Raw genomic sequence first — 12608 nt, 5'->3', positions numbered from 1 at the left:
GGCCTGGAGGAGGAAAGCTGCTCAAGTCATGGCTACCAGGAAGCAGAGAGAAAAGGAAAGAATGGGAACCAGAATACACTATTCCAGCCCATGCCCCCAGTGACCACCTCTTCTGACCAGACCCCACTTCCTAACAACACACTCAGCTCTGAACTCTTTAGCGGGTGAATCCAATTGCCTTCCAAACACAGAAGACTTTGGGGGACATTTCAGAGCCAAACCATCACAATGCCAGTGATGGATGAATGACATGGCCCTATGGGGACAGACAGTGTTCATCAAGGAGAAACGGGCCTTAAGTGTGGTCCTCACAAGGATCTGAGTGTGACCAGCACTTGGGGAGGTCAATGAACATTCACTGACTCTGCAAGTGTCCTAGGGCTGCACAGGGACGCTGTCTGCTTAGAACCACAGGGCACAGATGTCACTAAAGGCAGAGAAGATGGAAATGTGGTTAGGGAGTTTTGGACAGCACCAGAGAAACCCACCCTGGGCATAAGCCTTAATGCCAGGGGTATAAGTCTTCATTTCAGAGCCCACCCTGTGACTTCTCAGCCTTTATTGAAAGCTGCCACCGTCAGGGTCCCAGCATACCTGCAAGCAATCAGCCTGGTCCTCGGTTGGCCCTGGCACCTGAACTTCCTCCTCAGAGGACATGAGTGAGAGTGTGCCCATCAGAGTACGTGGGCACAGTTGAGTTGTCCAGATTGGGATTCTGCCTGGATCAGCAGAAACAGAAAGGAAACTGACACAACATCATGCTGGAGGAAAGACACTGTAGTCTGTCCTCCCTGTATAATGTAAGTCGCCGCCTTCGTCATCAACTGTTGTGATGACAGCTTGCTGTTTCTGTGGTTGTTCTCTGTGGAATGATCACACTCATAGCCACGGCCACCTGGCCAGGGCACCTGGCAGGGTGAGAATGGATGAATCCTTTCCATCTTTTCTCCTCGGAGGATCCTCCTTGCTCCCCCTGCTCCCAGCTCCCAGCACTGGGCAGATGTGGGCAGAGGCTGCTCCCCTGACTTGGTATCATGGACCCCTCCTGACCCCGCTCAGGATCCCTGCTCTGTCTCCCAGTCCCCTCCCCAGGAGAGTGGGAGAGTCAGTTATGCCCTGGTTGCTGTCCAGACTTAGGTATCAGAGGACAAGGACACTCGTGAGCACAGGTGTTAGAACAGGAGCTGAGCTCTGTCCTGGTCATTTAGGAACAGAAATGCACATTCTCCTTTGCAGGAAGTGGCAGCAGGACCTGGGTTCCCAGCACTGGTGGCAGAGGGAGCTTTCCCCATTGCTTACAGCTTGGTCTGCTTGGCACAGCCTTCCTGGAGCCAATCTAGGGAGGGAGCTTCTGGGGCTCTCCCAGCCTCCCAGTGAGAGCCCCATTTTCAGACTGGAAGGCCCAGAAGGAAGGCAGAGAGGGAAAGGGAGGGAAGTCCTGGATAATTAAGGAGGAGCCAGGGAAGGAAAATGGTGATTTGTCTGGGAAATGTTAAACAGAATTAAATTTAAACTTTTAGAAAAACAATACTCTGTGAATCTTGGCCAGCTATTCAAGACAGCATTTATTTGTAGGTTGCATTAAGGCCCACTTTTTAATCCAATACCCCCTAACAAACCTCAGAAGAACCATGTTGGCATTTCTTGGCCCAAACTGGCAAAATGAGCCCAACCACAAAGACATTTCCAGCTGGCATGACCATGAATCATTCCTCTCTCCAAGGGCTTAATTAATGTCACTGCAAGAGCCTCTAATTTTCCTCCATATTTATCATTGGGAAATAAAAACTGTTTACTTACTCTGCATGCCAAAGGATAGATTCAACTGATAAAGAAAATTTTAAGATTAACAAGCACAATTTCCCTGTCAAGCACGGTCAGTATACCATCATCAGCCCCTGCAGGAAACATGGCCCTGGCCTGTGGCCAGTGGGAAGGCCTGGGGCACCTCTGAGCAGGGCCTGGGGCTATGGGCTGCCTACAGTGTGGGCTAGGAAACCCCCTGCCAGTCCCCCTGCCACTGAAGCAGAAAATAAGAGAGGAGTCTTTCCTTGTCCTGGCTACGCCATAGGTTGAAGACCATTGCTACAGTTAAAAATAAAAAAGGAAAAAGTATAGCTGGCAAACACGGTGCGGTGGAATCTATAAACTATCTGTATTTCTCAAAGCAGGATGCAGAGTTTAGTGTAGGATGAATAATGACATCTACCATACAAGCTAAAATCCTCTAACTTTCTAGAAGGCAAACACACACCCGCACAAGCGCACACACATACACACACACACACACACACCAGTTACTAAAAAGAAACGGAGGAAAGGAAGGCAGAAGAAAAAAAGGAACAGTCTATAGAATAACGGAGGAAAATAAAGATCATATTGAAAACAAAAATCTAAAAATTTAAGCTATTAATGTTGAAAGAAAAATGTGCTGTTCAGTCAATACATTCAGATGAAGTAGCACTGACAGAGGTAGATAGGTCGACACTTTCTGGGAAAATCTCCTGTATCAGAATGAGGCCTGAGTAAGAGGGTGAGTAAAAAGAGAAAACAGAAATGTGCCAGACAAATGGTAACAGAAGAACTCTAAAGCTCCCCGTGACAGATCTGGAAGAAAAAAGCTACAGCAGAAAGTGACAAAAGAGGACAACACAAACAAGTACCAACATGAGGATACAATGGCAACACAACTGCATTTTACGCAGCCAATAACTAGTTAAAAACATAAAGCATGAGCACTAGGCATGTCAATAGAAATCCAAAAATCTAAGTTGTGTGAGACTGACAGACACCATGACACGTCCAGCAGATTCAAATCCCTGCACTAATGAAGGAGGAGGAGCTGCAGATCTGAAATGGGAGTCCCTGAGGGTCTGAGTTGTGCTGACCCTCGGCACCACCAAGGGCTTGCTCCAGTCTGTGCGACCAGCTGAGAACTGGCATCTGAGCCATCCCAGGTGGTGCTGGGACTGCTGCTCCTGGGGTCTCCCTGGGAGAATGTGAGGTGAAGGAGGAAAATAAAATAATGAGTAAAACTCAACTGATGGACATGTGTCAAACACATCTCTAACGACAGAGAAAGAGCAATTTACAAAACAAAAACAAGATTGACCACTTATAGGACCAGAGAAAAATCCTGAAGAAATGCAAAAAGGTAGCAAATTTGAAATCAAGCTAGCATCCCGAGCAATAAAGGCAAATTGAGAGACCTAATCTTTTGGAAACAGCAGATAAAACAGATGGAGCTTGCTCACAAAACATTTTGTGCCTGAAATTTCTACGTTAATAGAAGGAATGTAAAAATAATCCAACAGAGGAAAGTAAATCTTAGATAGCATGTAAGTGTGTAATATTTCAGAAAGAAGACTTGGGGAGAAAAGTACATCTTTTTACTCTGGACTTTTCTATGCTTTCTGAATTCTCTAACTATGTTCGTGGACTGCTTTTCAAAAAGTACGTGAAGTACCATTTGCCTGGTGAAATGGAGGACTTGCTTTGCTTTTTTTTTGTCAGTGTCTCTCATCAAATATTAAATTTTGTCAATAAAGGAAGAATGGATAGTATGTTCATCTCTTGTAAGTTAATGCTGAAATAAAAACATCAGATTGCTACTTTGAGCTCATGCAAAACAGGAGTGATCTCGGTGGGTCTGGTAGGGCCTGGACCCATAGGTCAGAAGCCAAACCCAGCCACCTCTCCCCACAACAGACTCAGGGTGCTAACTGCTGAGTCCTCCCATGGGTGAGGCCCCCTGAGGCCAGCATAGTACTTCCCATGCCAGCAAGCAATTCATGGCTAAGTCTTTGCCCACCTCCTGTGGGTATAGCTCAATGGCTTAGATGGGGTGTAAGGAATAAATACACACAGTACTTAGTTCACAATGCTGGAGGCTGAGTCCCAGGGCCTGGCGGTGGCTTCTGGTATGGCCATCTCTCTGCATCATAATGTGGTGGAAGCATCACTGATGAAACCAGCCAGCTTCTGCCTCAGGTCTCTTTCCCTCTTCTTCTGAAGCCTCTGGTGCCATCCTGTCCCCATCCTGTCCCCATCCCTATGCTCACACCTCACTCTGATCACCTCCCAAGGGCTGCTCCAATACCGTCCTCATGTACTCTGGGGTTAGGGCTCCGACTCAGGAATCCCAGGGGACACACACAGCCACAGCAAGACAGTGACCATGTGGCAGGGATGGTCAAAAGAAGAGCAAAAGAAACTTTTTAGAGGAGAGAATGAGAGGGAGCAGGAGGGCAGGAGTGGGGAGCAGGAAAAGGCAGAGGTGGAAGACTGCAGTACGGGACCCTGGTGGGAACCCAGGGAAGGAAATGCAACGAGAAGATGGAGCCTTGGGGACAGATGGTGTCTAGGCTTGAACACCAGGGCAATTCCACAAGAAGCTGCAGAGACCTCCAGGAAGGACAGGAAGGCTCCAGGTCCCGAGTCTTCTAAGAAGCCAGAGGGAGCTGCCTCAAGGGAACTGGAGCCCAGGGGAAAGCACTGCACAGTAGAGGTCCAGCTAGGGGAGGCCACTCACCCTGTCTGCAAGACCTGGACAGAGAGGATGTGCTGGCCCCAAGACTCTTTCCTCATGCCTGGGAGAGGACAGAGGAGCACCACATCCTCCTTGATGTCTATGCCAGGAGTTCTTCCCCTCCTCAGCTTCTAACCTGGGGGAGCTTCCCCCAAAACACACTCAGAACATCCGCTCCTATTTCCCCCTTGTTAAATGTTTTCTCTGCATCTGGCCCTGTGACAGTACTTCTGCCCAACAGCTGGGGAGCCCGGGCTCCCTCACCTGGCTCTCCACAGTCAGCCTTGTGAGTGTCCAGCACCACCACAGCCTCCACTCGTCACCTGCCACCTTCACCTCCAGCTCCTCCCTCTTGGCATTTTGGTCTGCAGTGGCAGGCAAGGCCATCACTGGAAGAGCCAGCTGCCAGAGCCATGGTTCTTCAAATGCCTCCAGAGATGGACGGCAGGCTCCTGGGCCGAGGAAGGCTCCAAATCCATCCAGTGCTGCAACTGGGACCTGCCTCTGTGGGCCTTCAGGACTCCGTACTGATTTGGTGACTTCACTCTGAGAGTTTGCAAGAGGACATGTGGCCACCCCTCTCTCGACTGCCACTCTCCTGCTGCTCGGGAAGCCCAGCTAGGGGGTTTGGTGAGATCAGGAAGTGCATGTAGAGCCTGCGTCAGACTGTTACAGCCATCCCTGGAGTGCCAGCAGCCCTGGGGCTGCCCTGAAACCTGGAGATCTCTTTCCTAAGGAGACATCTTCCTCCAGAAACAGAGACCCAAGGAGCCTAGCAGGACCCCAGAGTTTCCAGACGATTCTTAGATGTTTTCTTCCTGAACACAGGTCATGAAGCACGAGCAAGCGTCTCCATGGGATCAAATTCCCACTTAACTCCCATGAAGCTTGACAAAGAGCAAACAAGTGACTGAAGTGGACCCTTAGCTCCATGGCATCCCCCAAAGGAGGAGAAAAGTGATCCCTCAAGCACCTGACCTTCTAACAGCAAAGCTGCATCACCAGGGACACTCAGAGAGTGACCCAGGCTACCTGCCAGCAGGAAGGGTCACCAGGTCGGGTGCAAGCGAGTCCTCAGCCATCAGCACATCCTTGGGGAACAGCTCTCCAGCCTTCCTCAACCTCCCGCCTGTGGCCCTGGACCAAAGACATCCGCCCTTCTTCCTGAACACCTCAGAGGGTGCCGCCTGGCCCACAGTACCCCGTCTTCTCTCTCCTGCACCCTGTGATTGATGGTCTACCCCTCCACCTGGTGCAGCTGCTACCCGTCCACCTGCAGCCGCACTCGCTCGCAGGACCCCACTGCTGCATCAGCCACTGCTGCCTCATGACAGAGCACAGCCAAGGCTTTCCTAGCCTGCCTGGTCTCTCCTCTCCTCACAGATCTCACAAAATCTGTTTGTTTTTTTTTGTTTTGTCTTGTGTAGTACTGGGCATTGAGCTATATTCCCAGCCCTCTTTCAAATTTTTTTTTTTTTTTTGAGGAAGATCTCTGTAAATTACTAATTTGGATTTGAACTTGTTATCCTCCTGCATCAGCCTCCCAGAGTTTAGGGATGACAAGCAAGCAATTCCAGGCCTGGCCTGAAGTCCTGTTCTTAAAGGTCTGTTTAAATAACACCTCCTCTGTGAAGCTGTCCTGGTTTTTATCTATATTTTCAAATAATTTACATTAGACTTACAAAACTGATATGAAAGTATTACAGAGAGTATATGTCTTATCCACAGCTTCCCAGTACCGCCAGGGTTGTATACAACCGTGACACAGTGACCAAAGCCAAGGAATTAACTTGGATTCCATACTGTTAACCCAGCCCAGGCTGACTTGGATGTCACCAGGTATTAGTGTCACAGGACTCTAACAAGATGCCTGGGGCAGTGACTCAGAAGAGGAGAGGTTTCATCCCATGCACAGCCCTGGAGGCTCCTGTCCCTGCTCTACTGGCCCCTCTGCTGTGGTCCAGGTAAGCAGCACTCGAGGTGGGGCTGTGCTCAGTGGGGAACCTCTCAGCTCACGGTCAGGAAGCAAAGGAGAGGAAGGAGAGGTCCCAGGGTCCCCTTTGAAGGCACAGCCTGGTGACCTAGGCCCTGAAGCTCCTCCTTCCAACAGTGCCGAGGGCACCAATCAAGGCTTCAACACTGGGGCTCTGAGGACACCAAGATCCAGCTATCCCAGCTGGTCCTTCTGTACGCATTGTCTTCCTCTCCCTCGCTCCTCCTCCTCTTCCTTCTCTTTGGGATCTGACCCTGGGTCCCTTTTCACACAGGATTGTGGTGTATCCTTCACCACTAGCGTAGTGGTAGCTCCCCCTCATCCCCAGTGACTTTGACCCTTGAGATGACTCTCAGGGCTGGTGTGGGCTGTCCTGCACTTCGGTTTGCAGAGGTCAGTGAAGGTGGCTGTGACTCCTGTGCATGTGAAGTGACCTTCCTATCTGAGCCCCATGGAAACAAGTCACTTCCCCGCCCCACCTCAGGTTGGCCTGTGGACAGAGACTGCAAATATATAGATGACATCTCAACTTCAATGCTTCACAGCCACGGACCACATTATAAATGATAAGGAAAAAGGTCATCAAAAATGTAGGCAATTTTAAAAACAACGTTTTTTGCAGCCCTGGGGATGCAAGCAGGGCCTTGTTTGTGCTAAGAAGGTGCTGTAGCACCCAGCTGCACCCCAGCTCAAAAGGAGGAAACTGAAAGAGATCATTTGAGGGGAAGCTCCTGGGAAGCCAAGGTTGTATCAGCTTGTTCCACCCTTTCGATCCTCCACAGTTCTGTTCAGCCCCAAACTGTCCCTGCCTCTGGCACCCTCCCAAACCTAACCCTGACCCTAACCCTCCTCTTACTTCAGACCTTCTGTGCTAGACCCCACACCAGGTCAGCTCCAGGCCAGCTCCACCTGGGACAGCAGTGTCACCTCTGGTCCTCTAGAAATAAGGCCATGTGTTGGGTTTACTGACGTGCCTTTGTCTCTTACAGGGCTTGGATCTCAACGTGGCTATTGACCACGACATCCTTTATGTCATTTCATTGAAGAATCCAGGAGAAAGATACTTCTAAGAGTTTAAATTCTTGGGGGAGACATTTGGCTTTCTTGATAAAGTAGACATTTTTAGATAAGAAAAACTAGTTCCAAAGCCCACAACACCATGAGCAAGCCTGCACAACTTGCCTCTGGTAACATGTGTTTACCATTGTTGTGTGATGTTCTTTTTTGCTAGCATTGTGCTTCTTGATGCCAAAGGCTTCACTACTAAACACACAGTAGAAAGTCAATAAATACATTCAGATAAATAAAAAAAAAAAAAAAGAAAAACTGCAACTCATTTTTCCTTCTCTACCATGTGAGATTGAAGGGCTTATTTCAGGGTCAACAGAACCAATACACAGAGGACACTTTTTGGGTACAATTTCTCTTCATTGCTTCCTTCCCCTATTACTACCACCAAAAATAAAGGATTCAATCTTTTTTCCAGTACTGGAGATTGAATCCAGGCCCTTTGCATTGAGCTACATCCCCAGCCTTTTTTATTTTGAAACGGATCTCACTAAGTCACTAAGTTGCCCAAGCTTTACTCAAAGTTGTGATCCTCCTGCCTCAGCCACTCAGGGTGCTGGGATTATAGGCATGCACCACCACATCCAGAGAGGGCTTGATATTTTTAAAAATTTATTTGAGTAGTACCATTGTTTTTTTCTTTTGTTGTTATTATTATTTGGTAACTTCTAATCTTTTCCAGGAGTAGACAGCGTAAATTGACAAATAAATAAATAGATCCTTCTAATTAGTTATGAAGGTAGGAAAGAAAGAAAAATTGGCCCCACTATTGATTTTTCTAGTTGAAAGAGTACAGAGCGTGTTTTAAAAATCACTTTCTGAAGAATATTAGCAAACCAGCTCTCTCTGACCTTAGAGGACTATCACTCTACAAACTTCTCTCTGCTGTAAAAATTGCAGGAATGCTTCTGAATTATGATCTGGGATTTCTCATCAAGACTTTCTTCACTGATGGCATATAGGAACTATTTAGCTGAAGAAACATCCTCACACAGTCTGCTGGGAACCAAGTGTGAATTCAGAATTTACCCAAAGAAAGTAGTAGTCATTTCTTCAAGACTTGGAAATGTCACACACACACACACACACACACACACACACACACACACACACACACACACACACACACACACACGTTTCCTCGGATTCCCAGGAACATCCAGGACAGCAGATCACAGCCACAGAGGAAAAGAGGGAATTTCCAGAGACACTGGTGACAGCATTGCTTTCCACTTGTGTTTGTCAAAATCAAGTTGGGAAATAGACTGAAAAGGAATGTGCATGCTTATAAACGAAGAAATGTCACAACTCTGAGGGAGGCCGCAGCCCCTGTAGGAGCTGTGCAATGTCTGTCTGCCCATTCTGCAGACTCGGCCCCCAGATGGGACGCAGATCCTGTTCTGAGCCTTAGATGCTCAGAATCTGCAGAAAAACATGGCAGTCCTACCCGCCCGAGTTCTCACTCATGTGACGTGTCATGTGAATCCCTGTGGCAAGGATCACCAACAAAATTTAATAGAATAAGTAAAGCTTCTATCAGCAAATTATAAACATTACTATCCACAAATAGTTCAAGCCCATAACATACATAGGTCTGAGTCTTGCTTTCCTCCAGATATGATATTTTCTTTATCTCAAATAAGGCATAAAAGTGATTATTTTTTGTCTTGTTTTGCTTTGCTTTCTGTTCTGGGGATTAAATCCATGATCTTCACACTGTGCTGGAATCCCAGCAAAAAAAATTTTTTTAAATTTTAGGACAGGGTCTCACTAAGTTGCCCAGGCTGACCTTGGACTTACAATCCCCTTGCCTCTGCCTCCCAGAATACTAGGATTCCAAGGGTGCCCCAATGCACTCTGCTTCATAAGCATATTGGATAAAAGTGGGCTTGTGGCTGCCCAGCTGTTGCCCAGCTGGGCAGAGCTATTCCGTTTTATGATCATGTTGAAGGTTCCTCTCCTGTTTCTGAGCTAGACCATAAGAAATAGATTTAGAGTCATCATATAATTTTTCAATTTTAAAAATGTCCTGTTTATTCCTTTTGCAAAATTCCAGCAACATGCCAAAGACATGTTGACCCTGAAAGCAGCCTGATTTTATAAAAATGTGGTTCTTTTAATACAGAGCTAGATTTGAGGTACAAGTCTTTTTCTTATGATTTTCACCTTTGTATTCATATATGAAATTGACTTCTACTTTTCTTTTTTCCTGAATATTTTCTAGGGTTTCACTGTCAGTTCATAGTCTCATTACATGCCTAGTTCTGAAGCCATTTGTTATGTGAAGAATTTATTCCTTGAAAATTAGGTACAATTTTTCTCTAAAACATCTGGATTGAGATCATTAGTCATGACAGACTTTGACACCTTTCAGGTTTCTACTATGATGGTTATTCTCACTTTTTAACCTGTTCTTGGTCAAATTTTGGTAATTTGTGATTTCTCAAAGAGCTTGAAGTCTTCTAGAGCTTAAAATGCTTTGGATGAAATTTATACAAAATAATTCTTTCCATGAAAATCTTTACAGCTTCCATTTCTTTGGATTGTGCGTCTCTTATTGTGGTTTGTGACATTTTTCCTGGAGAGACCTGCAAGAGACTGATTGATCTTTTCCTCAAAGCACGGTTTGGTTTTATTTACTTATCTTACCATTTGCTTATGAAAGTATTTTTATTTGGAGTCAAGTTAATTAATGACTTCTTCAGTGTTTATAAACTTGTTCCTCAAACTTCCTTTGGTTCATTTCGCTGTACATTTTCTACATTCTTGAATAACTTTTAGTGAATATATTTTTAAACATGTTTCTCCTTTCTTGGAAACATTCAAGGCTATTTTTTTGTTTTGTTTTTTACTATAATTTTGAACCTATACAGAGAGTTCTCATTGTCTTTAACTTCTAAAGAGGGCATGATTTTAGTTTCCAGTTTGATCTAAGGACTGTTCTTCAATCATTACTACTATTTTTAATTTCAGGTGATTACACTGCCAATAGGGGAAGGGGTCGTGTAAATGTTGTTTTTAATTTCTAGTCAGGGATATCCTGAGAAACAGAAGCAGCAGGCTTGAGGACAAAGAAAGCTAATGTTGTGAGGTGCAAAGGTGGAAGAACCAGAAGGGCTTAGGTGAGAATCAGGACCCCAGGGTGGAAGTCAGGGCTCCAGGGCAGGAGCAGCCCAGTGCTTAGGCAGTCAGGACAGAAATGCCCACAGCCTATGCCCTTGCTCTGCCTCTGTTCTCCCTGGCACAGACTAGGGATGCCTGCCCATGGGTCGATGGAACACCAGCTTCACTCAGGTGACCAAGTCAAACACTAACCTTGTCCAGAAACCCCTTGCCCACATAGAATAAAGTGCAACTCTGGGCCCAGTGAACACATAAAACTAACCATCACACCAGCTTCATCACACTGTCATTAGAAAATACAGACTTCAAAAGTTCTACTTTTATGGATTTGACTCACATTTCCTTTGGCGCTAAAACATGGTCAATTTTTGCTAATGTTTCATGACTGTAAAATGCGTATCTTCAGCTAAGCACAGCTGTTTGGTGAAGTGTGCTCATGCAATTCTTAAATTGCTTTGTGCATTTCTGTGTATATTTAGCAAATGTTTGATCACAACTGATGAAGGAGTTTGCTACATGTTGTCCCTGGATCCTGCTTTCCTGAGGTTCTCTTGCATTTCCACTGATGTAGCACATGTGCAGGGACCTGCATATTTCTGAGCTTTTCATTCCTCTCCAGGTTTGGCCTTCAACTTTGACACGTGGGAAGCATCAACATTGATGTTGCTGCTATCATTCTGTGGTATTTTCTTTGTTCTTCCGTTTACTTTCTTTGTTTAATTTCTGTATTAGTTTTTTGTTACTGTAGTGTGTTACCTGAGTCTGACTGCTTTATAAAGAAAAGAAGTTTATTTAGCTCACAGTTTTGGAGGCTAAAAGTCCAACCAGCACAGTGTCAGCTCAGGCTATCATCCTGGAGATGGCCTCATGGTATGGGTAAGAGAGAGATCACAGAATGATTCAGGGTCAGGCTCACTCTCGTGAGAGCCAACCAGCATCCCAGGAGTGTTCCATTAATCCCTCCCAAGGATGATGCCCACAGTGACTTCCACCTCCTGACACCTGCACGCTGGGCCCGAGCTTCCAACACAGGAACCTTGGGGGATGCACACATCCAATCCAAACGATAGCAATTTCTAGCCCTTTTATTTTTAAAAAATAGAATAGTGCTTAGGAGTGACCCTGGAGTCCAATTATCTCATTCCCTGGTCCACTGGCGTCATGTTCATCTCTCTGTCTCTTGGGTGAAACAGTGAATGCTAGCTAAAGTGTTTGGGGAATGCCTGGTGTATGGCAAGCAACCAACAAACCTTAGCTGTGCCTCTTTTTACTACTATCATCTTATTTATATTATAAATAACAAAACATGTGTCACAAATAGTGAAGCATTATGTTTTGATTCTAAAATATAACCTGAACATCTATGCATTTTAATAGGGTGAACTAAAACTCATACAAATTGATTTCCACTCTATTTGAGCTTCCCTTTCCTTTTACATTTTCTCTTCATCCTGATTTCATTTTTTTGCTTTGGTGATTTTGGGTTTCCATTCTTTATACTTGTTTTTATTTTATTAAATCATTTTATCAGGGTCCAGTGTATTTGCTGGGGAAGGGGCAGCACTGAGGTATGTGTGAGAGGGACACAAAACAGGTATATGATGTGGCACTTACTCCAGGAAGCTTAAGACCTAGTTAAGAGATTATGGAAAAATACAAAAACCAAGAAGTAATAGGACCAGGCCTGGGTTTCTGCTAAGTGCTCTGAACTTAGAAGAAAGATAAAGAGCCAGGAACTGTGCTCCCCACAAGAGAACCCTGGAGGCCATATGGGCTTTGATGGCACTTCCTAGAATGGCCTTGGAACCTGTGTGTCTGCATGTTAGGAAATGTGTTTCCATCCTGGCCTCTGGAGTCAGGAAGTGAGACTTCCTAACAACCCCAGAGGGAAGCCCC

This window comes from Heterocephalus glaber, unplaced genomic scaffold (genome assembly GCF_053883595.1).
Source record: "Heterocephalus glaber isolate CG9 unplaced genomic scaffold, H.glaber_assembly_v1.0 deba00001532, whole genome shotgun sequence".
NCBI lineage: Eukaryota > Metazoa > Chordata > Mammalia > Rodentia > Bathyergidae > Heterocephalus > Heterocephalus glaber.
The sequence above is the reverse complement of the archived record's forward strand: the minus strand, read 5'-3'. Positions refer to the sequence as shown.